General features: G+C 42.8%; 1 protein-coding gene and 1 long non-coding RNA gene across 5 annotated transcripts in view; one reads left to right on the top strand and one right to left on the bottom strand.

The window, feature by feature from the left end:
- Window positions 1–26,692, bottom strand: part of RALYL (RALY RNA binding protein like) — a 260,680-nt gene that overhangs the window by 70,929 nt on the left and 163,059 nt on the right. The window lies entirely within an intron of this gene.
- Window positions 18,907–26,692, top strand: part of LOC309349138 — a 37,402-nt gene continuing 29,616 nt past the window's right edge. Inside the window, exon 1 of the long non-coding RNA XR_014159751.1 lies at window positions 18,907–18,956. This is a non-coding gene — a long non-coding RNA (uncharacterized lncRNA). The remainder of the gene's footprint in view (window positions 18,957–26,692) is intronic.

The raw sequence follows: 26,692 nt of genomic DNA on the forward strand, positions 1-26,692 counted from the left end.
GGTATTATGCACACATGCATACGTAAAGCCTGAAGCACTCTCCACTCGGCAACCAAAGCGTGAAGGCCAATCAAAATGTACCATTTCCAAGAGCTTGATTTTGACACTTAGAATTAATGACCGATTCTGCAGTTGGCTTCTAATTAGAGAAGTGAGCAATTCAGTTTGACATGAATGATGAGAAAATCTCAGGCAATTTTAAAGGCCTCAGTAGGCTTCAACGTGAACTAAGTGCCCCAAATACCCTGGTTTTCCACTTGTTTGTCAAAAGTTTGTTTCCTGCAAAGTGTTTGTCTGGCTCTAGTGGATTCTGCCTTCGACAATCGGGTTGCAAACAAGAGCAGCTGCAGAGGCCTTTGGAGAGGGGGTGGGGGTGCCAGTGTTTGCCTCCACAGTTTGCTTGCAAGCCATTTCAAGGCTCTTTACAGAACCACCATTCCTCTAGCTTATTCCTCTAATTTTAACCCTCTGTTTTATTAGGAAAGCTAAACCTCTGCTGTATTTTAAATAGCTCTCACTGTTGGCTGCTTCAAGTGAGTTAAATTTCACCATCTCCTCTTCCATCTTCTTCTCTCCCTCCTCCCCTGGACTATTTTCCTCTCAAGGTCAGTTCCATACTCTCACTTTCACAGACATCTATAGTTTTTTTGTGGTATGCTAGGCCCTTAAGGCTACTGTTTTCGAATCATTACTTTAATTGAGCAGACAGCTTCCCCTTCCCCTAGTCTCAGCCAGAATTCTTCCCCCTCCATTTACCCTGAACAATTTTACTGCATCTTAGCTTTGCTATGTGTTTCTGTGCATGTTTTCAGAACTGATAGCTTTAACTCCTTAAAGGGCTGTTGTTAAGTGTGTTGCTTACCAAAGTCTGGCCAAGCAATGTCAGTTTCGCATAGTTAGTAAAATAAACATGCAAATTCTCCTTTCGATACAATTAAAGTACTTAGGATTTATCTTTGCATGTGTAGGTCCCCAGGCCACCCCTCAAAAAAATTCACACATCACACGTAATTTTGGTTTTGGTTTTTGGGCACTATTTTGGCCACAATTTTATTAAAATACAAAATCAGTGAGTGGTTGTTTAGACATTGGTTATGACTATCTGTCCCCCCGCCTGGGACAGAACTGACATTCCGAGCTCCGATCGGAAGCCAGTAGAAGGGAAAGTCAATGTTGGGGATCATTTGAGCTGAGCGTCAGTCCCACGCCGCTCACCCAACCAGCTCCCCAAGGCTTGCCGGCCCTGGTCCCATGACAGGAATTGGATGAAATCGTGGCAAGCCCCAGGATTCCTTTAACGGAATTCCCTTCAGCACAATAGGAGGGGCAGGCACAGCCTATCCTGACCCCTCCACCACCAGCTATTTAAAACCAATGCCTAACCGCAACCTTACAAGTTGTGACGAATTGCTAAGTAGTAGGCAAAAACCAAATGACAACAGTCAATCAGCCAAATGGCAAAATTCCTACTAGGCCCCTGCACCAAGACAGACGACCCCATGACAGGCAAAGCAAGGTCAACCGGAAAACAGGGTGGGCGGGTGATCCGATGCACTCTGCAAAAGAGAAAGGAAAACCAGAGTGCCCCAATATTTAAAGACTATGGTCCCACCCACCAAATTTGCAACATACAATTTGCCCCAGCAACCCGGTTATCCAATCAATGCACCAGGCAACAACCATTAACCTACCTGGCAACATAGGGCTGGGCTGGCGGCCCACACCGCAACACGCGCTCTCATTTAATTAGAGAACGTGCTTTGTCGTACTTGATTACAGAAACCCTTGAGGTGCTAAATATGGAAGGTGCCCAAACATAAAAAAATCTTGTTTAAACATGAGTGTCGCAGTGACATATGAGAATTGCAAGCTTGTGTGCATAAACTGGACATTGAGAAGCTTCCAAGGTTACTATTTAAGTTCAGAAACAGTTTTTGAGTACAATTCTATGCAAACATTGAACTTTAATGCCACATATTTCTGAACCGATAAGCATAGGATTTGGCTGTTAGTAGATCTTTAATTCCTCTTCAGTGAATTATGCAATATATCTTTAATGTGCAATACATATTTAATCTTTATCTGGTTTCCCCACAATTGCCACTGATGGCCCATATTTTGGAAAGGAAGAAAAATTAGCTCAGAATGTGTGTTTAGATATGCATATGCTATATGTGTGTGTGTTTGTGTGTCTAATCTGTAATCAGCATACCTTAGTGACTACATTTTAAGAACTGATAAGTGAAAACAAAAACACAACTTAATATGTAAAGTTGCGAGAATCTTTCAAAAGCTTTTAGGATGCGTAAAGTGTGAGATGTAAAGCATCTGATTAAACGTCAAGACTCTTTCATTCCTCATAAGCAAAAAGAAAGAAGTATTTGCATGCTAATTTCTCAGAGCTTTAAAAGCCAGAGTTTATTATAATCCTTTTTTAAGATGCAGCAATTTAAAATAAATATCTCAATTATCCTGCCAACTTATTATGCAAAACTTTATTCAAGTTTTCTCTGGGTATAAGCTGCATTTTAGCAATTTGAAAATAAGTTGTTACTGGTTAAAAACTGCAGGTTATTTATTCCACCTGTAGCCTTCAAGTTTTAATTTGCAAGGAGTCCTGATGTACCTTGGAATATTATGAACAGATCCTCAATGAAAAGGTCAGTAAAAGAGGACAAACAACCATAGTTGACATCTTGCCCAATGCTACTGAATTTTTCCTGAAGATTGCAGCCTAAGAAGTGTTGGGTCTGTTAGTCATTCTGTGAAGGATAGCTGTGTTTTGGTTCACTTATTTCAGGCATGTCCAAGACACTGATCGCGATCGACTTGGAGATCCTGGGACTGATATTGGTTGATTGCAAGCTCCTCCTCCTCCTCCCTCTGAAGCCGGCTTGCCTTCTCGGGAGTTAGAGCTCCAGCGGCTAGTTCAAATACAACAAAAGCAATAAGAAAGGAGCCCTTCCCCAAACAGTGAGGAAGGCAAAGAACAAAACACATGGGGAACAGCCCCCTTAGTGTTCCATGAGTTGTTTTTTTAAAAAAATAAATATTTATTAAAGTTTTTTGAATACAAATGCATAAATAATAAACAACATTACTTATATCATAACATAATTTCGTCACTTCTTTGGACTCCCTCACGTCTCCCGCTCCCACTTACATCGTTAAAAAATTTTTTCCAAGCAAATTACCATCTTGTTTACAATCTTATATCCGCTCATTTAAGTAAAATCTAGCAGTTCTCCAAAAGATTTATATTTTCCTTAATCTCACTTATCGTCAAATTCAGATCTAATTCAGTGGTGGACAATTATTTGTGATCTAGCATCCTTCTTAACATTCAACCAAATTACAATATTTTTGTAAATAAATCTTAAATTTCTTCCAGTCTTCTTCAACCCTCTCTTCTCCCAGGTCTCGGATTCTGCCAGTCATCTCGGCCAGTTGCATATAGTCCATCAGCTTCATCTGCCACTCTTCCAGTGTGGGTAGATCTTGAGTTTTCCAACTCTTAGCGATGAGTATCCTTGCTGCCGTTGTTGCATACATAAAAAATGTTCGGTCCTTCTTTAACACCTTCTGGCCGACAATACCCAGAAGGAAGGCCTCTGGTTTCTTAGTGAAGGTATACTTGAATACCTTTTTCAACTCATTATATATCATTTCCCAGAAGGCCTTCACTTTAGGGGAGGTCCACCAGAGGTGAAAGAATGTTCCTTCATTTTCTTTACATTTCCAACATTTATTATCAGACAAATGGTATATTTTGGCAAGTTTAACTGGGGTCATGTACCATCTATATATCATTTTCATTACATTTTCCTTCAGAGCATTACATGCAGTGAAGTTCAGCCCAGTGGTCCACAACCTTTCCCAGTCCTCAAACATAATGTTATGCCCAATGTCCTGAGCCCACTTTATCATAACCGATTTAACCATTTCGTCTTGTGTATTCCATTTTAACAGCAGGTTATACATTCTTGATAATACCTTAGTCTTTGGTTCTAACAATTCTGTTTCCAACTTCGATTTCTCCACCTGGAACCCTAACTTTTTATCATTTTTGAAGACTTCTTTAATCTGAGCGTAATGTAACCAGTCTCGCACTTTATCCTTCATTTTCTCCAAACTCTGCAATTTCCAATTGTCTCCATCTTTTTCTAATATTTCCCAATATTTTGGCCATTTGGCCTCCATATTGGGTCTTTTTCGGGCCTTAGCTTCCAGAGGTGAAAGCCACCTCGGAGTTTTCTTTTCCAATAAGTCTTTGTATTTTGTCCAGACATTAAATACTGCTTTCCTGACAATATGGTTCTTAAAGGCCTTATTGATCTTAACCTTATCATACCATAAGTATGCATGCCAACCAAAAGCATTGTTAAAACCTTCCAGGTCCAGTACATCAGTGTCTTCGAGAAGTAGCCAGTCTTTTAGCCAGCAGAAAGCTGCGGCTTCATAGTACAGCTTTAAGTCTGGCAGGGCAAAGCCCCCTCTTTCTTTCGCATCAGTTAGTATCTTAAACTTAATTCTGGGCTTTTTGCCCTGTCAGACAAATTTAGATATATCTCTCTGCCACTTCCGGAAGCACTCCGTCTTGTCCACAATCTGCAATGTTTGAAACAAAAACAACATCTTTGGCAATACATTCATCTTAATAGCAGCAATTCGGCCTAACAAAGAAAGCTTCAATTTTGTCCAACTATCCAAGTCTCTCTTAATTTCAGACCAACATTTTTCATAGTTATCCTTAAATAGACTCAGATTTTTTGCTGTTATATTTACCCCTAGGTACTTTACTTTTTTAACCACAGTTAGTTCTGTTTCTCTCTGAAACCGTTCTGACTCTGTATCTGTCAGATTTTTTCCCAACACCTTAGTTTTCTGTTTATTTAGTTTAAATCCCGCCACCCGACCAAAATCTTGAATCAATTGTAATACTCTTTTTGTACTAGATTCTGGCTCCTGCAGGGTCAGAACTAGGTCATCTGCAAAAGCTTTAAGTTTGTATTGTTTCGCTCCGACCTGAATCCCTTCCACCAACCGGTCCCCTCTAATCATATTCAAGAGCACCTCCAGAACTGATATAAATAGCAAAGGGGAAATCGGGCAGCCTTGTCGTGTTCCTTTTTCAATTTTAAACTCTTCTGTAACCACATTGTTAACTATCAATTTAGCCTTTTGTTCTGAATATATTGCATCAATCCCATTCTCAAAACCCCGACCCACTCCCATTTCTTTTAAATTTCCCTTCATAAATTTCCAAGAGATATTATCAAAGGCCTTCTCCGCATCTATGAAGATTAGCACTGCTTTTGTATTTATGTCTGTTTGCAAAAGTTCCAAGATGTCAATAATGTTCCTTGTATTAGCAAACATGTGTCTACCTGGGAGAAAGCCTGCCTGGTCTTTGTGAATTACTTCATTTAGAACTTTTTTAAGTCTACTTGCCAGAACATCTGCAAATATTTTGTAATCCACATTTAAAAGGGAGATGGGACAGTAGTTCTTGAGTTGTGTCTTTTCAGACTCCGATTTAGGTATCAATGTGATAAATGCTTCCTTCCACGATTCCGGCGCCCTCTTCCCCTCCATAATTTCATTGCTGACCTCCATCAGTGGTTGTATCAAGTAGTCTTTTAATGTCTTATAATACTTGGAGGTCAGCCCATCTGGCCCTGGAGATTTGCCCAGTTGCATGTTCTGAATGGCTTTTTCAATCTCTTGGCGTGTTATTTTGCTGTTCAGGAGTGATCTATTTTCTTGTGACAATTTTTTAAGTCCATTTTTCTCCAAAAATTGTTTAATCTCAACCTCGTCCTGCGGCCCTTGAGTATATAATTTTTTGAAGTATTTCTGGAAACACTTTCTGATCTCCGTGGGGTTCTGAATGTTTCTTCCTTCAATTTCCAGATTTGTAACTGTATTTAATTTTTGTCTCTTCTTCAACTGCCAAGCTAGCAGTTTCCCACATTTATTTGCCGATTCAAAAGTTTTTTGTTTCATTAATTTAATCTTCCACTCTATTTCCTGATTTATCAGTTTGGAATATTGTGCTTGATGGAGTTTGATTTCTCTCAAGATCGGCTGTGACTTCGGATTTAATCTTAACTTCTTCTCTAATTCTTTTATTTTCTCCAAAATCTTATCTTTTCTGTCGTTTTGTATCCTTTTCTTTACAGCATTCTGTTGTATCAAGAACCCCCTCATCACAGCTTTACTTGCATCCCAAATAGTTCTTTTTTCCACCGTAGTGTTCATATTTATCTCAAAGTAGTCCTTCAAAGCTTTCTGGGCCTTCTTAATAATCTCCTGATCTCTAAACAAATTGTCATTCATCTTCCATCTAAAGGAGCCGGTTGGTAATAGTATTATGTCCATTTTCAGTGCGTTATGGTCGGAGCAGGTCTTTGGGCAGATTTCCACCTTTCTGACCTTGGGTGCCAGACCTCTAGTTATCCATATTTGGTCGATTCTTGTCCAAGTCAGCTGGGCTTCAGAGAAAAATGTTCCTTCTTTTCCCAAGGGGTTCTTTGTTCTCCAGATGTCAATCCATATTGTCTGTCAATTCAAAAAAGGTCTTTGGTAGTCTGCCGTCTTTTGTGACATTTTGGCTTTGTGACTTATCCATGTTAGTTGATACGACCCCGTTCATGTCTCCCATCATGATGATGTTGTCATAGTCCAGATAGTCCAGCATGATCTCATGCAACTTCTTATAAAATTCCGATTTCCCTTCATTTGGTGCATAAATTCCTAATATCAGAATCTTCTCTCCTTGATGTTGTATTTCGATTGCCAGAATTCTTCCATGTTCATCTTTAAATAAAAATTTAGGTGACAGACTCTCTTTTGCATATATCACCACGCCTCTCTTCTTTACTATGTCTGAAGATATAAATTCCTGGCCAAGTCTTTTGTTTATTAACACTTTTCTGTGGAGCCTAGTCACATGTGTTTCTTGTAAGCAAATAATGTCCAATTGTTCCCTTTTTAATATATGAAAAATTTTCCTCCTTTTTTCCGGGATGTTACAGCCATTTATATTCCAGCTCAAAAGTTGCAGAGACATCCTGAATAAATCTGGTTATTTTTCTGGGGGTGGTACCTTATTCGCTGGATCTTCAGGATCCGAGGGTGCAGGTACCTCTGGTGCTCCAGGCCCCGAGGGTAGTTCAAGTCCTTTTTGAAGGTCCTCTCCATACGCGATCAGAAACTTGTCTCTATCTTCCAGTGTTCTGATTTTAATCTTCTTCCCTCTAAAAGTGAAAGATAATCCTTGAGGAAAATCCCACCTGAAGATGATTGAGTTGCTCCTCAACAGTCTTACTAGTTCCAAATAGTCAGATCTAAGGTCCAGCAGTTGTTTAGGAATATCCTTGTAGATTTCAATTCTTTTGTCCAAGATATCCAGTGACTTTCCGTAATGCAGGCCCAAAATCTTGTCCCTTTCCTCCTTTGATCTCAATGTTATTAAACAGTCTCTGGGCTTCTCTTTCTTTATAAGTCTTCCAAGCCTGAAGGCTGATATGATTTTGAAATCTTTTTCCTCTAAGTTCCAAAACTTGGAAAATTCTTTAGTCAAAAACTCAGCTAGGTTACCTTCTTCCGCTTCTGGTACCGACCTTATCCTTAAGTTGGTCTCCCTGTTCCGCAGTTCTATCATGGAAAGATAGGTCTGATGTTCACCTACTTGTTTACTGAGTGGTCTTACCTCTTTTTCTAAATTTCCCAGTCTTTGGCTGGTATCCTCAGCCAATTTCCGATTTTCACCTGCAGCCTCCTTCAGTTCTCCAATTGCTTGTACATTCTGTGCAACTTGTCCAGTTAATCTATTTAAACATTCTGTGTTTTGATCGATTTTAGCTGTTTGCTGGTCGACTTTTTTATCCAAAGATTCCAATTTTTCAAGAATTTTCTCTAAAATAGAGCCAGTTGCTCCTGAGGCCATATCTTCCAATTGTAATTCCTCAGTTTCTCCCTCCCCTGCCCGTGGCAGAGAAGCAGCTTCTTCCTCAGAAGGCAAAGTAGGCACAGATGATCTGCGTGCCTGAGAGGCTGCGGTTAAAGTTGTTAAAGTTGTTTGTCTGGTTCTTGCTGCCCTTCTTCTTGCGCCACTCATTCCAAAGTTATCTAAAAGTCAAGGTCAAGCTGAGTTGTTCCCATGAGAAAACAATGGCCCAGATAGTAACAGTCAAACAGGAGGCCGGGAAAAGGAAAGTAAAACAATGTCACTGCTGTAAATCCCAAATCCTCTAGGGGGAGCTTAAAATGTCTTTAGGGAAGAGATCAATTCCAATAAAATTAATAAGATCTAATTTAATGTTCAGGAACCTTCAATAAGATAGGTTTTAGCAGAGTTAGTATTTAAAAAGCCACAGTGTTTCAGACAGTGCTTACTGGTATTCCGAAAGGTGCTTCAAAGTAGTCAGTCCAAACTCCCTCAGATTGTTTCAAAGTTTAAGTTCAAAGTATCCAACCCTGCAGACTGGCTGCTCAGTTACTCAGGCAGTTCCAGCACCTGGGTTTCTTGCTTAGGTTGTAATCCAAATAGAAGAAAGGTATCACAGTCCAAATAAAAGTCATAAAATCAGTTGCTTAAAGTCCTTATTCTGCTTAGAAATAATTTCCATGGGTGCCCAGATCAGTTAAGTTAAAAGTTCACTCTTTGCCTCCACTCCTCCAGCTCTTTACTTTGAAGTTCAGTGTCAGTGGAAGACGGACTTCCTGTTTTTCGTCACTCCGCTTTCAGCCAAATTCAATGTTTTTGGGTCTCAAAATTTTGTAAAGTCCTTATTACTCACGGGTTGTTGCTTTCCGAATCAGAAGTTTCAGGAAGAGAGGTCAGCGCTCACCGGCAGCAGCAGCGCGGCTTCGCTCCGTTGACTGCGAAACGACCCACAGCGCCGCTACCCCCTCCGCGATCCGGAGCCCCTTACGGGGTTCCTTCAACGTTTTGGGGGCTGCTCCTGGTGCCCGCCGGGTCCTGAGACCACAGGCTTCTGCCGCCTGTGGTTTTCCGAAATGGGTCTCCGCTTCGCCGCAGCGGACGACCCGTTCTCAGCGGAGCTTCCCTCTCCCGGTTAGAAGAGGGCAGCCATTGCCGTTCGCGCCGCCTCCGGAAGTTCCAGTGTTCCATGAGTTTGAGCAAGGAAAAGGTTTTAATGCAACAGTAGGGGAAAGAGAGGGAGGAAGGAAGTGGGGATGCGGACACAAAGTCAGCTGCGGTTTAAAGCAACAGTAGGGGAAAGACGGAGAAGCCCGGCACACTTTGACTGGCTCCTCAGATCTGTGTAACAGAATATAAAAATTTTCACTTGTTTAGTTACTTGTCCATCTAACAACTACAGTGGTACCTTGGGATAAGAACTTAATTCATTCTGGAAGTCCGTTCTTAACCTGAAACTGTTCTTAACCTGAAGCACCACTTTAGCTAATGGGGCCTCCCGCTGTCACCGCCGCACGATTTCTGTTCCCATCCTGAAGCAAAGTTCTTAACCCGAGGTACAATTTCTGGGTTAGCAGAGTCTGTAACCTGAAGCGTCTGTAACCCAAGGTACCACTGTATTTGGAACTGACATGATGCTATCCAAACCTAACTGCTGTATCTGTGAAGTAAAGATCCATCCATCCATTTATATATATCATCTATCTATCATCTATCTATCTATCTATCTATCTATCTATCTATCTATCATCTATCTATATCTATCATCTATCATCATCTCTATCTTAAATGACTTCGGAGAGTGGTAGATCACTGCCAGTTTTTGATACTGGATTGTAGATCACACCCTACTCAAAGTTGGATGTGCCTGACTTATTGGTTCAGAAAGTAATGATGATAATAATGATAATGATAATAATTTTGCTATGATGTTACTTTTCCCTCCAGAAAGGTGAACGGGGGCTCATCCACACTTGCCGCTTGCCTTGCTGCTTGCCCCTGGTGAAAACCTGCTGTTCACTGCTGAATCAGAGCAAACATCAATCGGGTTTTCTCTAGATTGACATATGCTCCAATTTAGCACTAAAGTAGTTTTTCTGGTTAAAAGTGATGGGGCAAAGGGAAATCGATTTGGACTCATGCCTAGAAACTAAGGGACAAGCAGAAAACTGCTTGGACTCATGCTTTCCAGGCACAGGACAAGCAAAAGTGTGGATGAGTCCTTAGGTCGGGTCACCTGAAAGTGGAAATGGATAGAATAGCCCTCCCAATCCTAGTGAGTGGGACACAGCCAAAGTGCGCCAGCGAACCAGTCCCAGCTCATTGCACAAGCCCTTTAAGGCTTGGATAGTGCTAATAATTTTTGCCAAATGGTTTCTTTTGTCCCCAGTGTGAGATCACATGCAGGAGTCTATTTGCAAAGCATTATGTTCTGATCATGCAGTCAGATGCTTTCTGCTTTTAGGTACCTGCCTGTGTGTTTGGTTGACACGCTTTGCTAGGCATTTTTAATTAAATGCCTTTTACTTCCTGCCTCACTTTCATTTGGGAAGGACTTTTCAATAATTCTGCAGACACCCGCTGTCAAGTTTGGGTTTCAGAGCACCCTTGTTCATAAATCATTCTTCAGTTAGTTTGACACCTCTGTACTTTAACTTTGCTATATAGCAGCCAACCCAGCCTTAGCACACAATGCGTTTGACAGCCTGAGTCTAAGACAAGTGCACGAGAGCAAAATTCACAATGCAGCACAGCTACAGAAATAGCAGTGCAATGCCTCAAAAAGGGTGTCTTCGAGGTCCAAGACAGCCACATGTTTCTTGAGCAGGAATTCTGCATGCCAACTGGCAAAGCATACTTTCAAAAGCAGTTTGCTTTGTAGCATGGGATGTGCCATTAAGAGGAAGGAAAGTCAAAAATCCAATTACACATGCCATTGTGTACCTTGGAGCCTGGCTGATTATCTTGTTTTCTTTCATTACATTTTTACTCTATCCGTCCTCACAGGGATTGGTGTACATGGTTCTTTCTCTCCTATTATCTTTATGAAAGCACTGTTAAGTTATGTTCAGGAACTGCCAACCATATTGAGCACATATTGGGATTTTTTATTTTTTATTTAGAAAGTATAGTGGCTGCCTGTCACAAAATGGCTGCCATAGAGTTTGGCATAATACAAAATGGCCGCCACATTTAGAAGAGCATAAAGAGAGACCGGGCCACAAAATGGTGTGGGCATGTCCCCAGAACAGCCCCCTCTCCATCAGTGGGAGAAACCACCATTTTAAACTGACAGAGGGAAACTTTTTCCACCTCCTTTCTGTTCAGAACAGAAGGAAGGGCAGGTGCCCGATCCTGGCATCCAGTGAAACAAGGGCATATTTGCTGCAGGAGAAGAGCAAGCCACTGCTTGGCCAAGCCAAGCCGAGACACGGGCAGCAAGCAGTCTGCTGCACACTGTGAATTTTGAGGAGGTATTTTACTGAGACATTTTGCAGGTGTCATGAAAGGTACTGGGGACACACAGGCAGTAGAGAGAAATAGTGGCTGCCCCAAAGTCACCCACCTGTGTGTCTTTCCAGTCCTAGCCCTACACTCTCAGCTACCACACAGATATTCCAGAGTTACAGAATTACCTTGCCAAAACTGCAGAAAAACCAAGCCTATAATCCCAGCCACTCTAAGTGAAAGAGGAAAACTTGACAACTCGTCACCGCTGGATCTCTTATGCCATCTGCTGGGCATTTCAATGGAAGCGTTGAAGGATTTCTAAGTGGAAATAAACCACATACAACATTCATCTCTGCAATTTGCTTTTCACATTTCCGTCAGCAAATCAATCCCCTTTCTTTAGTTGTGAAGCAGCGCTTGGTACCGTTCCAAGCTGCAATTACGCTTTTTAAATATTGCTGGGTATACTGTTTTATCTCTCATATATATTGGCATATTAATTAAAATTTATGTTCTTTAATCTGTTTGTTCTCAGCCTTTCAATTAAAGCTGTCTGAGATGGTTAATGAAAATTTTAATAATGAAACTATGATACAGTAAGAACAATGGCCTGTGTAGTTCAGCCAGATTCCTATGGGAAGTCCAAAAGGAATTTTTCCATTTGTGATACCTTGAAACTAGTTTTCAGAGTCACCCTCCCTCTGACACTGAGGGGGGAGCACAGCCATAGCAGTTAGGAGGAATTTATAGCATTATTCGCCACAAATTTATCCAATCCCCCTTTAAACCTGTCCAGGTTAGGTAAGGTAAAGGTAAAGGGACCCCTGACCATTAGGTCCAGTGTGACCAACTCTGGGGTTGTGGCGCTCATCTCCCTTTATTAGCCGAGGGAGCCAGCATACAGCTTCTGGGTCATGTGGCCAGCAGGACTAAGCCGCTTCTGGCGAATCAGCAGCATACGGAAACGCCATTTACCTTCCCACTGGAGCGGTACCTATTTATCTACTTGCACTCTGACGTGCTTTCGAACTGCTAGGTTGGCAGGAGCAGGGACCGAACAACAGGAGCTCACCCCGTCGCGGGGATTCGAACCGCCGACCTTCTGATCGGCAAGTCCTAGGCTCTGTGGTTTAACCCACAGTGCCACTTTAGTAACCGCCAAATTCTGTAGGTTAACTACAATACAACATGAATCTAAACCCCACAAGAAAAGCCCAAGAACAAGCAAAGCAGCTCAATAATACAGCAGTACACAACACCAATAATAAACCAGCACTGGCAGTGTTAGCAGAAACCGCTTCCAACACATCAGTTATTAAAAGCTCGGGGGTAGGTGTTTCCGCTTGGTAGCCGAAGGCCAAAGTACAGTTGTTGCAGTAACATTTTAACCATGGTCTGGGAACTTTTGCTCCACATCTGGACAACGGTGTGTGGGGAGAAGGGCAAGAAACTTTCCACTCCTGCAATTTTTTTTGTTTTGCCAAAAATCCTGTCAAAATATTTTGAGGGGTTGTTGTTGTTGTTCTTTACAATCAAGTGGCCTATAAATGTTATGAAATAAATATGAGATAAAAAAAATCTCCTAAGCTGTGAGGGTGCTTTTCTCTTTTTTTCTTTTTGCTGTAAACACACTTGGGGTAGTTTTCAGCAGTGGAAATGGTTAAAGGACCCCTATTCTCACCATGATCTACCTCAAACCCCTGACTGCTAGTTTCCTAAGGCCACATCTGCACCTTACATTTAAAGCACCCTTACATGACTTTAAGTGTCATGTCTTCCCTCAAAGAATCCTGTGAAATGTAGTTTATTTACGGTGCTGAGTTGTTAGGAGACCCCTCACAGAACTATATTTCCCAGCGCTCCTAGATCAGGTGCCTGATCCTTCAGTGGGGTGCAACCCTGCCCAGGGAGGCAATTGACTAATTTTCTGAACACAAGAACCACTCAACGACATTGCCTCCATCTTCCCAGGACTCAAGCTGAGCTTATTTTTCCCTCATTCATCCTGTTGCAAGGCAAATCTCTTGTCTCACTTGCAAGCATAGCTGCACAGCCCGCATGGAGAAATAGAGCTGAGCATCACCAGCATATTGTTGACAGCTTGCCCCCAAACACCTGATGACTGCTCCTAGCAGCTTCATATAGACATTACATAGCAGTGGGGATGAAACAGTGCCCCAGTGGTATAGCATGGGAGGGGGCACAGGGGTGCTTTGTTAGGAGGAGAAAAATTTCAGCACCTGCTGCTTCCATACAGCTGCTTGTTTCCATCACTGGAACGGGTTCTCCATGCGAACCAAGAAGTGACCTCTCTAGACAACTGAATGACTCTTGTTTTCTTATCTCTGCAGCTGCAATCTCATGACGCTGTTAGGGAGTTGAATGAGCATGCGTACTCTGTATGTTTCCCTCCCTCCCGTTCTGTGTGGCCCCGGGCACTAGAAACCCACGCTATGCCACTGTAGTGCCCCACACCACCTCATCATTCAACTGTCAGGGGATCAAAAGCACTCTCTCTCGACTTTGTCCATTAGGTGGGGCTGGAACCACTGTAACACAATGGGCTCAATTCTCATTCCACAGAGTCGGTCCAGGAGGGCAAAATGGTCAGCGCTATTGAGAGCTGCAGAGAGACTGAGATGCAGAAGAGCAAGGCCAAATTCCCCTTGCCCTGTTCTCTGCAAAGGTTCAGTTGCCACCTTGATTCAAAATGGGGCCCCACTGTGTCCAAAGACAGACAAAAAAACCTGCCCCTTGATTTTAGGTACCATAAAGCAAAATTTGATTACGATACAAGCAGGCAGACAGACATAATAGCACAGTCCACAGCCTGAAAAGCACTAGGTGCCAGAGAAATGCTCTTTATTCTAGGATATCACAGAACTGACTTAAGAAAGGCACCTATCTACACCAGTTGGTCCTGAGCACATTGTGTTGTGCTGACATTGTAGGCAGAGGAGCCGTTATGTAGGCACTGGAGTCACTGGATTCCAGCATCACCATGTTAGTAGTTATTGCTTGATTTTTTTTTATTTTTTTTTTGGTATTATTCAAACTTTTAAAAAGAGCAGTGGATAATGTATGCCTTGGTGACATCACCCTCTTTAAATCTCTCTCTTTGCATTCAAAGGTTTTCACTAAAATTATTGTTCTGAATTATTGTTCTGAATGAGGAAGCAGTGCCATCTAGTGGCCCAGTGTACAACGTACACTACAAATTAGGGCTCTAATTTAAGTGATTGAGGGTTTGTTTGCACTTCCACCTTTCCCCCAGTGATTATGCACATGGTGACCCACACATTTCCTGCACTGTGCCCGATCATTAGTCTGAGTTGTGATCCTTCCCTAGATGTTCTTATCTGAGCTTCTTGGAGTTCAATCACATTTAATAGTTTTATGCTTGCTATCAGTGGCGTAGCGTGGGTTGTCAGCACCCGGGGCAAGGCAAGTAATTTGCGCCCTCTAACCCGTGGATTTGCGCCCCCTAACCCGTGGATTTGCGCCCCCTAACCCTAACCCCCAGATGTTGCGCCCAGTGCGGCCGGCCCCCCCTGCACCCCCCACGCTACGCCACTGGGGGCGAGGATCCCCCAAGTCCCCCCCGCCGCCACTCCTGACAAAGAATCTCGCGCAGCGCATCCCTCGCCCACCTGGACGGAGAGGAGCCCCTCCTGCTCCAAGCCACCCCCCCCTTCAAGCGGAGCGGAGAGCAGCCAGATCTCCCCCAAGAACCAAGAAAGAAAGAATGCAAGCGATGCTGCTGCGGCGGCGGCGGGGGGGGGCAGGCACAGCTACCAGACGGCAGAGCAACAGCCCCCCCCCCCGCAAACACCGCGGTCCCTGTGCGGGCGAAGCAGGCAGGGAGCAGACGAGGAGGCGGCGGTGAGGCCCCTTCCTCGAAGCCGAGACAAAGCAGGGGACCCCCCCGCGCGCGCGCCCGCGTATCGGAGAGGGAAAGGAGAGGCGAGCCCGGACCCCCCCCCGGCCTCACCCCGCCAGACGCGCCGGCAGCGCCCTCGGCTCCCTCCCGGCAGCGGCGCCTCCCGGCTCTTCCGCCTTCCTGCCTGGGCTCCGCAAGGTGGGCGGGCGGAGACGCGGAGCCAGGCCAGCCCCGTCAGCCAGCACTGTGTGAGAGAGAGAGTGAGCCAGGTAGGGGCAGAGAGCTGCGAGTGCGCCCCCAAAAATGTTGCGCCCGGTGCGGCTGGCACCCCCTGCACCCCCCACGCTACGCCACTGCTTGCTATGTCTCAGCTCAGTAAGTCAGAAATCTAATGGCAACATCTATTTTTGCTCCTCGAACGCAGATATTAACTAATAAACTCCTGTACTTGACTTTCAGCCAATTCTAAACATGCCAATGAATAATAATATATATATTTCTAAGCAAAGTTCTTCCTATTTATTAAATTGTTTCCATTCTCCCCACAACTGCCCCAAACTAGTTGGCACTTCTTCCAAATACGGAAGAAATCTGCTTTCTAATAACCACGCTGCTAATATTAAAGGCATGTACACACTGCATGACAATGTGCATTTAGTTTTTTTAAAAAAATAATATTTATTAACATTTTAAAGACTGCAAAAGAAAGACAAAGAATTAAACAAAACAAAACAATACAATACAAAAACACCACACAACACCAACCCCCAAACATTAAATTAACAAAACCAAACAAACACAATTTAAAACACATCTAGTAAGTTCAGTATCTTAACTTTCATTTACTTGTTTCAATGACCTCCTCACACCTCCCTTTTTGTATTCCACTTTAATTAACTGTTTCAGCAATTCCTTTCCATCTTCCTCTGTTTTCTGTCCTGTAATTTATCTTAACATATTCTAACCTTATTTTTCCCTTTAATATATAATTGTCTTAACATATTTTAACTTTATTTTCCCTTTAATACTCTAATAATCTATTTGTGCTTAATTCCTTGTAACATTTCTACTAAAGCCATATAGCTCCTTTCCAACATTTTTCTAACACTCATTAATTTTACAATATTTTTATAAAAAGTCTTTAAATTTTTTCCAATCTTCTTCCACTGACTCTTCTCCCTGGTCCCGGATTCTGCCAGTCATATCCGCCAATTCCCTATAGTCCATCAACCCTATAGTCCATCAATCTTCTGTCCGATGCTCTTAACTCTTTCCCAAGTCCCTTCTGCGAGTCTTCTTCATATTTATACATGAACTTTACTTTGTCTTCCCCTGAACTTATTTTCATTTTCCTTCCTTTGAGGCTAAAGATGATTTTATTCCTTCTTGACAGGGCAACCAAATCTCCGTAGTTAAATCTAAGATCCGAAAGGTATTTCAGGACGTCTTTCAAAATTTCCACTCTTGACTGTTGTTCTTCTAAGTTCCTCTGGTAGTTCCAACAGTCTCTTATTTTGTTCTTCTCTTTTTTCCCTCCTCTTCCAAGTCCGAGAGCCCTCACAGTTTTAATCTCTTCTTGACCCAAGTCCCGGTCCCAAAAGTAATCAAATTCCTGTGTAAGGAAATCTATCAAACTTCCCTTCTCCAGTTCAGGTAGGGCTCTGATCCTCGAAATCTGATTTTCTTTAAATTCAATCATAGCAGGCATCAACTTATGGTCATCAAATTGCATCTGTAAGGCTGGGACTCTCTCTCTCTCCAATTGTGTCCCCAGAATCTCACAGGTTTTTATCTTGCAGCTGGAAATTCCCCCAGCTCAACTCTTGTGACAGTTTCAAAAGCTTCCTCTAGAGGGAAACAGTTCCTCTAGAGGGAAACAGTTTCTATTTGTATTAGTCCTTTAAAACTCAATTCAAACAATAAAGTTAGTTTCAATTTTCTGTTACTTTTACTCCTTTTTAAACGCAGACGGAGACCATGGAAACAATGTATTCCTCTTATTTAACTGTCAGTGAACATTCTAATCACGGTCAGTCCTGTTGGCAGCCCGTTTCCAGGATCGGAGCGGTAGTATATTAACTCTGTTAGCTCTCTCCTGCAGGTATACTCAGTCCAAGACTTTCCCCCCTCTTCTCCTGCCACCAAGGGGGGTTTAGTATTTTTTACTGATGGAAATTTAGTCCTTTACAATAGGCTTTCCGAGACTTCAGCTTGCATCCTCATTGCTTCAATCTATTTACAAAAGGGGAAGGTGGACTTCCTGTTTTAGACCTCCCCGTTTCGGCACCAAATTAAGACGTTTAAAAATCCAATTCTCTGCTCTACTCACGGGTAGTTGCTTTAAGATCAAATTGTCCACAGGAAAAAGTCAGCGCTCTCCGGCAACAGCTATGCGGCTTTGCTCCGTGGAAGAAGCAGTCAATTCGAAGCACCGCGCCGCTCACCCCACGTCGCTCCGGATCCCTGAAACTGGGTTTCCCCGCGAGTAGGGGAGGTGCAAAAGGTGCCAGCCGAATCCCACGTTCACAGGCTTCACCCGCCTGTGATTTCTAGTGGGTCTCCGCCTTCGCCGTGGCGGCCAGACCCGGATTACTACGAAGCAAATTCCTCCCGATCAGAGGAATTCTGCCATTACCGGAGGCGCTAACCCGGAAGTGACAATGTGCATTTAGTGCTGGATGCAACCTTTTCGGGGTGCTGTACATAAGAGATCATCCTGATGTTGTTCCTCTTCCACACTATTTGCCAATCTAAAGTGGATGCTGTTTCATGCTGAGAATATACTTCTCAAGGGCTTGTACATGTGTATACAGGGAGTGTTTTCTTAGGTCACCTCCATTGGGGAAGACCTACAGACATTGCAGGGCTCTGCCATTCCCGGTCACCATGCTTTTATGCTGACAGCCAGTGGGGTTAGACAGCCAGACTAGGACTTGTGAGACCAGGGTTCAAATTCCCACTCAGCCAGGAAGCATGCTGGGTGACCTTGGGCTGCCTTTCAGCCTAGTTTACCTCACAAGGACATTGTGGGAATGCATTATATTCCTCTGTATTCCCAGAAGTAGCTTTTATGTAATGAGGAAATCAACAGGGAAAACGAAAAAAACTGCTGTGTGAATGCAGCCAAATAATTAATCTAGAACACTGTGTTGCCTACTTTATGCCCAAAAGCACTTCCATTGGTCAGGGCCCCTCCAGACATTTTTACTGAGCATTCACCATGATTTGTGCCCACGATTGTATTGGAAGGATTATACATTTTCTTTTTTTCCTGATACCATGTGCACTTGCAAAAGTTTGGGGCAGTATACTACATTGTTTATAACAGGTGCATGTCTCACGGTTTCCTGCTAAAATTGAGCAACTTTATTTCTAACACAAAATTTCCAGGAAGGGGGTGTGTGTGTGTGTGTGTGTTTTTGTGCTGCCTTTTTTGTGCTGCAGTGCAGGAGTGCCCCCCCCCCCCGAAGCAGATGCCAATAACATGGCCATATTTGGGAAACATTGCAGGATAACTAATTAAAAAGGAATGGTGCGTGTGATGTTTTGTAGACCCTGCTTGATGTTACTGTAGGAAGCACTCACTGGGCAGGAACAGAAGCTGCATGTAGCTGCTTCGTTTTTAAGGACTTTGGTCAGGCCATCTCCAGAGAAGGAGAGGAACAGCATGTTTGACAGGTAAAGACTTGACACCCCACTGAGCTGAGAGGAAGATGATTGATTACCTGTGGTCATCATGGGGATCTCCTATCTCCCTTCCAAACACTTCAAAATTTAATCTGTGGATTTGTAAGCTTGCCTCACTCGGGTGAAACAGAGGGGCAGGAAGACAAGGATTTCTTTACACAGGGAACTAAAACATTTGATTGGCTAGTGCCCGGTCTGTCATTGCCCTCCTGACACACCACAAGGAAAAGGGTGGTTCAGCTCTGGCTTTGTGACTGCTCACCTGCTTGATCTAAATAGGCAGGGAAATTCCAAAGTTCAGGTGCTGCTGCACTGTCAGGGACTGGCTGGGCACAGAGGAATGGATGGAGGAACTAGCTGGGGAACATCCCAAGGGAAGAAGGCTCAGAGCCCAGGGAGTGGTGGTGGGATGACGATGCGTGGTCCGAGGGAGAAGACTGCGGGAAGAAGGTTTCGGAAGCTGGACCCGAGGAGGAGAAAGTGGGCAAACAGTTCCATCTACTGGACTGGCTGTTAGTAAGAAGACAGGGAGGTGGGGGCTGGCTGAGGCCAGACTGAGCTTGGTGGGGCAGAGTCCCATTGCCCTAATGGACCAGCCTCAGTTGGGTGTTGGAGACTGTGGAAGTGCATGGGGGACATACGATGTTGGCCTCACCAGCTGTCAAGCCAGAGGTACCAGACCTGTCAGGTTGGAATGGATCTAGGCCAACACCCTGCAATGCAGGAATCTCAACTAAAGCATCCATGACAAATGGCTCTGGGGTGGGGGAAGAGAAGCACAGGAGGTTTGCCTTTTCCTTCTTCCTGCATGTAAGGGCAACAAATTCTGACACCTACTATTATTTTATGTTTTTGTTTTTGTTTATTTTATTTTATTTTTAAATTTTTATTTCAAAACCAAAAAATAAATAAATTACACACCTCAAATTCAAAATCCATATTCATTTCTAACATAAGCCTATTACATAGATTACCTAAATTAAAATATATCTAATTGCTCTAGGCTTCCCTTTGCTATATGTAAATACAACACAATTAACAAATTATATTATAAATGATATTATGGGTTCCCATATACCCCCCACTCCCCTTCATCCATGTGTGATCTCAATATTTTACTTCTTCCATCTTGTTGTGTTGTTATAATTTAATAATTATTCAATTGATTCTGTTATTATTTTCTTGCTTATCCCTGCACATTCTCTATTAATATTTCAATTCCGGAACCATGTTTTTTCATGTATTCCTTCACTCCATCCCACTCTCTAATTATTCTCTGATTTGAGTGGCCTCTAATAATTGCTGTCAATTTTGCCATTTCTACAAACTCACAGAAGGGACGCGGGTGGCGCTGTGGGTAAAACCTCAGTGCCTAGGACTGTGCCTAGTGCCTAGGATCGTATGGTCGGTGGTTCGAATCCCCGCGGCGGGGTGAGTTCCCGTCGTTCGGTCCCAGCTCCTGCCCACCTAGCAGTTCGAAAGCACCCCCAAGTGCAAGTAGATAAATAGGTACCACTTTATAGCGGGAAGGTAAACGGCGTTTCCGTGTGCTGCGCTGGTGCTGGCTCGCCAGAGCAGCTTCGTCACGCTGGCCAGGTGACCCGGAAGTGTCTGCGGACAGCGCTGGCTCCCGGCCTCTTAAGCGAGATGAGCACGCAACCCCAGAGTCGGACACGACTGGCCCGTACGGGCAGGGGTACCTTTACCTTTACTTACAAACTCACAGAGTTTGTTTTGCCATTCTAACAGTGATGGGATTTTCTCCCCCTTCCAGTTTTTTGCAATCAACATTATGGCAGCTGCTGTTGCGTAAAGGAATACATTTTTCTTGTCTTTGGGGATGTCATTGGATATTAGGCCAATTTTGTTTATTAGATTTCCTTCTGGCCCTTTACTTTAAGGTTTCAGGGCAGGTTACACAAATAGAATATACACTGGTAAAGCAAATAAAAACAGTCCCAGCCATAAAACGAGAAAAGTGTAAAAACAATTAAAATCAGTTCCATATATACATAGCTCATTTGGTAGAGAACAGGACTCTAAATCTCATGAACATGGGTTTCCATGTTGGGAAAAAGAAGCCTGCATTGCTGGGGGGAGGACTAGATGATCCTTGGAATCCCTTCCAACTATTCTATGATTGTATAAAAAATCATTTAAAACAGTTCCAGTACAGATGCAGTCTGGGACTGAGATTTCCACTTGAAAAGCTGACTGAAAGAGGAAGGACAACGGAGACAGCGTTGGTCTAATATGCAATGAGAGGGAGTCGAAAGAGTAGGCGCTGCAACATTAAAGGCCTGATTCCTATATTCTGCTGTATGGACCTCCTGATAAGAATGTTCCCAATTTCTGCAGAAGGCCCTTTCTGGCAGGGCTACATGATTGACTGGGTGTGTAATGCAGACTTTGTATAACACAGGCTTAGTATAATATACTAAGACAGGGATGTTATACCTGTGGCCCTCCATACCAGCTGTGGCTGACAAAAGTTGGAATCCAACAATATCTGGAGGTCCACAGGTCCCCCATCCCTTTGTGAACTGCAGCCAGCATTCTTCTGCTGAAAGAGAAAATGTCAGGGGATTGTAGGAAGGTATGTAACATTGCTTGAGGCTGTCTAACCCTTTGTTACGAATCCTTCTTCAGACCTGCTGGAAAGTGCTGCCTTATTATCAGAGTGGCACACGGATTACTTTGTAAACCTATGAATGCAGGATATCTATCTATCTATCTATCTATCATCTATCTATCATCTCTCTCTCTCTCTCTCTCTCTCTCTCTCTCTCTCTCTCTCTCTCTCTCTCATCTATCTATCTATCCATCTATCATCTATCTATCTACCTAACATATATAACGAACATTCTCTCCACACTCAATAAAGATATAAAGGCAGTGATCCTATGCACACTTTCTTGGGCAAAAGCTCCAGCCAATTCAGTGCAATTTACTTCTTAGGAAAGATGGTGCTATATAATGAATGAACATCTTTATGAAATCTAAGGAAATGCACTGTTGCCTTAAGTCCACTTGGTGGCACCAAAGGATTTTGTTGAACATCTTCATTCACCCACTTTGAAATGTTTACTGGTCACGGTATGTTTTCCTTTAGCGTATAAAAACACAATTATGGCAAAACACACTGTATTATTATTATTTTTTTTCTGACGCAAGGAACAAGTGATAGGGGCGACACACACGTCTTGCCAAACATATTAATCACAGCATGATCCAGATAATACTGGCAAAAACAATGCAATGAACTTGTGTCAAGGGAATGTCTTCACCCACATTAATGCTTAATATGTATGGTTTTACTAAATAAGAATGGAAACAACAACCGTGTTTATATCCATGTACCCTTAAGGAATTACAGATAACCTAATTTATTTATCTCATTATTACCAAGGTGATGCTTACTGTCTTGGGAAGAATGAAGTCCTATTTTAGGGTACTCATGAACCACTTAGCTTACATTACTCCTAACACACACACACACACACACACACACACACACAGCGTAATGTAAGCTGAGTGGTTAATATACATAACAACCAGCCATTGAACATAATCACCAGGTTTCACTGAAAACGTGCATGTAATGTGTCCATGAAGATGAACATGTGCACATTTCCTGGTCAATACATATAATCTCCAACAAGCCTTGGGAGTCATGCAAATCTCAGTTGTATTTTGTACATTCCCCAGACCCCAAAAATAGGTTTTCTGGAGCCGACAAGCTTAATTCCCTCTAGTGTTTTCAAAAGGAAAGGAAAAGGAAAAAGAAAAAAATGGGAGAGAAAAATGCAAAGGACTTTGTTCCTGTCCAACACAAATCTTCATGGTTTGAGGTGGTTTCCCCTACCCAGGCAGGCAGGTTTGGTCTGCCTCTTGTATGTGTACACCTTTATGAATCCTGCATATGTATAATAAATTGGATAACCAAGCCAAACCAAGCTGTGGAACCCGATCATGTCCTCAAGATTCCCCAGTAAACAAAGCAAACAACAGACTTGCTCATCGTCCTAAAAACAGATGGTTGAATATTTAATGGATAGTTGTTAACATCCTTGAAGTCTTTTGATGGAAGGCAGAAGAATCGCTGTGTCATCTGATATGTTCACCCACAACTTAACACTGGCGACGAGGATGGGATTCTTCAAACAGCTCTTGTTTATTTGTAAGCTGGAACAGAACTGAACTGAAGGGTTCAGTCAGCCTGCTTATATAGAGCTCCAGTACATGGTAACTGTAACAACTTTCTGTAACTATCCAATCACTGAACGTCACTTTCGATCCCTTATTTGCATATGTAGACCTGAACTATTTACAATATCCCCCTGCTGGCCCAGGGTGAGAACTTCAGTACATAACACTTCCAAGTACATTTCTCCATCACTTCTCTTACCACAAAAAGTCTGGGGTTTTTTTTTAAGTGGGCTTGTTGCACAATAGCATTTACTGGCACGTGATTGAATCCCTTCTGCAAAATAGTAGCAGTTTGAAGAGGACCTTATTTGTGGCAGGGAAAAAGGATTATTTCCCGATTAGGAGAAGGGAAGAGACAGAGAGAGCACTGAGTTAAGTCTTTAAATTAGGCCACATGGCTTTTAGAAATAGGCAGGTCAAATGGTGCTATAAACCACAGTGGGAAACATACAAGGAACAGTTTCACAAAGAATTATCAAGAGAAATTGGCAAAGATTCGCAAGGTGGTAATTAAATTTCCACCGGAGAATGACTTGCAGATCATTAAACTCTGTATAGGTATTAAGACTGCTGAAAGCTTTTCCAAGTGACAGGTAAGGAAGGGGATTCTCAGCAGGGACCAAAAGAAAGAAGGATCACGCTCCAGAAAAAAGACAGGTCAAGGGAGGAAAGGGGAAAACAACAAGTGCTCATGGTTTCAAGGAAAGAAGCTGTCTTCTCAGGACGGAATGACCCTCATTCTAAAGCCTACTGAGCATCACTGCCAAATCAATACTAAAGCAGTTTGCTTGATGAGAGAGTGAAGATTTATTTGCTCTGGAAAGCACAGAGCCTTTTACATCCCCATGAACAGAAAGCCTGTCTGTCCCATGCAAAAATCTTTAAAAGGAATATCCAGGTAATTTTCAGCTGCACACCCTTATTCTAGATATGTGCATAGCTTTGATGGTGGGGGAGCCATCCACTGCTTTTAAAATTGCAATCCTATGGCAAAGGCTCACTCAAAGTGAAGACAGCAACAATGGCATGAGGCAGTTGGCTCCAGATTTCTGTTTAAAATGGTTTAAAAGACAGAATCTTGTGGGACTAACCACTTTATTATGGCATTCGGTTTCATGGACTACATTCCATCAGATGCATCCATGGAAGCTTATGTTGTAAGAAATGTGTTCAGCATCTAAGGGTTCCTTCCTTTTTTCTGCAGCAGACTACACCTCTGGACATTTCTTAAATGAATGTTTTATTCATTTTTATTTAACATATCCCATCTTGCTTTGGACTAGGGTATACCCTGCTTTTGCTGTAATTGTTAGTGATGAATTGTTAATGATTGTTAACAATGAATTGTTAACAATGAATTGTTAATGATTGTTAGCGATGGACCTGGGTGCCCCTCTGCCACCTGAGTGTTTCCACTGAATGCTTTAAAAGCCTAAATGATTTTTCCAGCATTCAGTAGGAATGCTTGAAAAGTTCAAAAGGCTCAGGAGCTTCTCTCTATACCTGCACGTTAGGGGAGCGAGTTATTACAGGCAGTGAGATCCAAAATCCTCTGGAACTTGGTATTGCCTATGCTTCCCCCCACTGGCTGTGGGATGAATGGCAGTGATGTGACACAAAAATGAGGCAAAAAAGAGCAGGCCTATGACCTGGTGCTGTGAGATGGCAGGGTCTTGAAACAGAAATTCCTTCTCCCCTAGTTTCAAGATAGGTCTAGATCAGGCATAGGCAAGCTCGGCCCATCAGAGGTTTTGGGACTACAATTCCCATCATCCCTGACCACTGGTCCTGTTAGCTAGGGATCATGGGAGTTGTAGGCCAAAAACATCTGGAGGGCCGTGTTTGCCTATGCTTGGTCTAGATCTCTTGGAGCTCTGTCTCAAAGTGGTAAAAATTCTTCTTGAACCAGTGGAAGGAGGAGTCTGCCTTTCAAGCTAAACTCCTCCCCATTTGGAGTCCTATACCATCTGTAGCTGTGCTGTCCCTTTCATGTCTATTTTTGTGTCACATCATGGCTTCCTGTCTTGGAACCACCGCACTGCATCTGCTGATGGTAGCTGCAGTCAGAAGGGTTGATGAGCTCAACAGCATCCTGAATCTGCTCACAGTGACACTGCAATGCAGTGGTTGTGACAACCTGTTATCCCGATATGATAGACTTACCGTAGCTAACACAGAGGGATGTGGGTGGGTTTTTTAATCAAGCTATGTGTAGCACAGAGATAAAAGGTTGCTGCCTTCTCTGACCCATATGCTGAATCCTGACCACAGCCAAATGGACAGAACTCCAATAACCTGAGATGCAACAGACAAGAGCAGAAAGATTTGTAGTTCAGCCAGTTTAGATGAACAGGATTCAGCTGGCTTAAATCCCAGATCCTCTCCCATAAATATGCCATGTATTGATCAGTAATCCATATTTCCTGCCGCTTCTTTGGCACAGCAATAATACATGCAATGTGAAGGGTAAATATGAGCCTTAATGAGACAGAACAAATATAATTTATAGTAGTGAGATAGATAAACTGGACACAATTCTCTTCGAGCTTGTAAGGACTAGAGTTGAAATTTGTGCAACTATCTGTCTTGTCCCACCACGCTCTTACCTGAAATGTCCTTCCTTCTCCAATTTCAAATGAAAGCTTTGTGTGTGTGCCAACTCTTGAAAAGTTATTCTGAATATCTACATTTTTTTTCTATGGTGTTTTCTTTTGAAGCACTGAATCTGGAAGTCAGGAGACCAGACAAGATTAAATCGGAGCACGTCCAAATGAATGACTTATCACAAGGCACTTTCTTATTATTCCGCGAAACACCAGTTTTAGCAATTCATATTCCTTGCTATTTCACAAGGGTTCAGAGGAAGGTGGGTAACGTATACGTTGCATTTCCCTTCCCTTCCCTCCCCATGCCCCCTATGGATTTTAGTGGCCATTAACTATCTGGACTGTGCTGAATATTCTTAACAACAACAACAAAATGTTATTGCTACTTTAGGTGATGAAAAATGATTCTCATTTTGAGGGTCTAGAAAACCTTGAAAATGTTCTCTCGTGAAGATACAGGTCTGCGTCAACAAGCAAGGTTAATTGACAGCAAAAAAAAAATGTCGATAAACACACACGAGTGCGGAAGGAGTTACAGCTGGGTGGTAGATCACACATTTTTCAACATCCTATGTCCAGTCTATATAATGGGGTCTAGCTTATGGGGTCTCCAATACAGTGCCCATGGGCACCATTAAGTTTATCCTCCCCCACAGTGCTTGCCAAAGTTCCCTGCCCCTCACAATTCTTAATTATTTTATTTTTTTTGGCTGTTGGAGCAAGTGGGGGTGGGGAACCTACTTTTTCTGGCTGTTATTTTATTTGGGAGAACCCATGACCATTTAAAGTGTTATCATTGTATTTTAAAAGTACAGTGTGAATGTGGCCATACACAACCCTCTCTATCCTCTGCCCAAGTTAGCAAGAGGGAGTGTCAAGAGATCAAGGCCACATTTCAGCCTGGCAAAAAAC

This window comes from Podarcis erhardii (assembly GCF_964252035.2).
Source record: "Podarcis erhardii genome assembly, chromosome: 8".
Classification (NCBI taxonomy): Eukaryota; Metazoa; Chordata; class Lepidosauria; order Squamata; family Lacertidae; genus Podarcis; species Podarcis erhardii.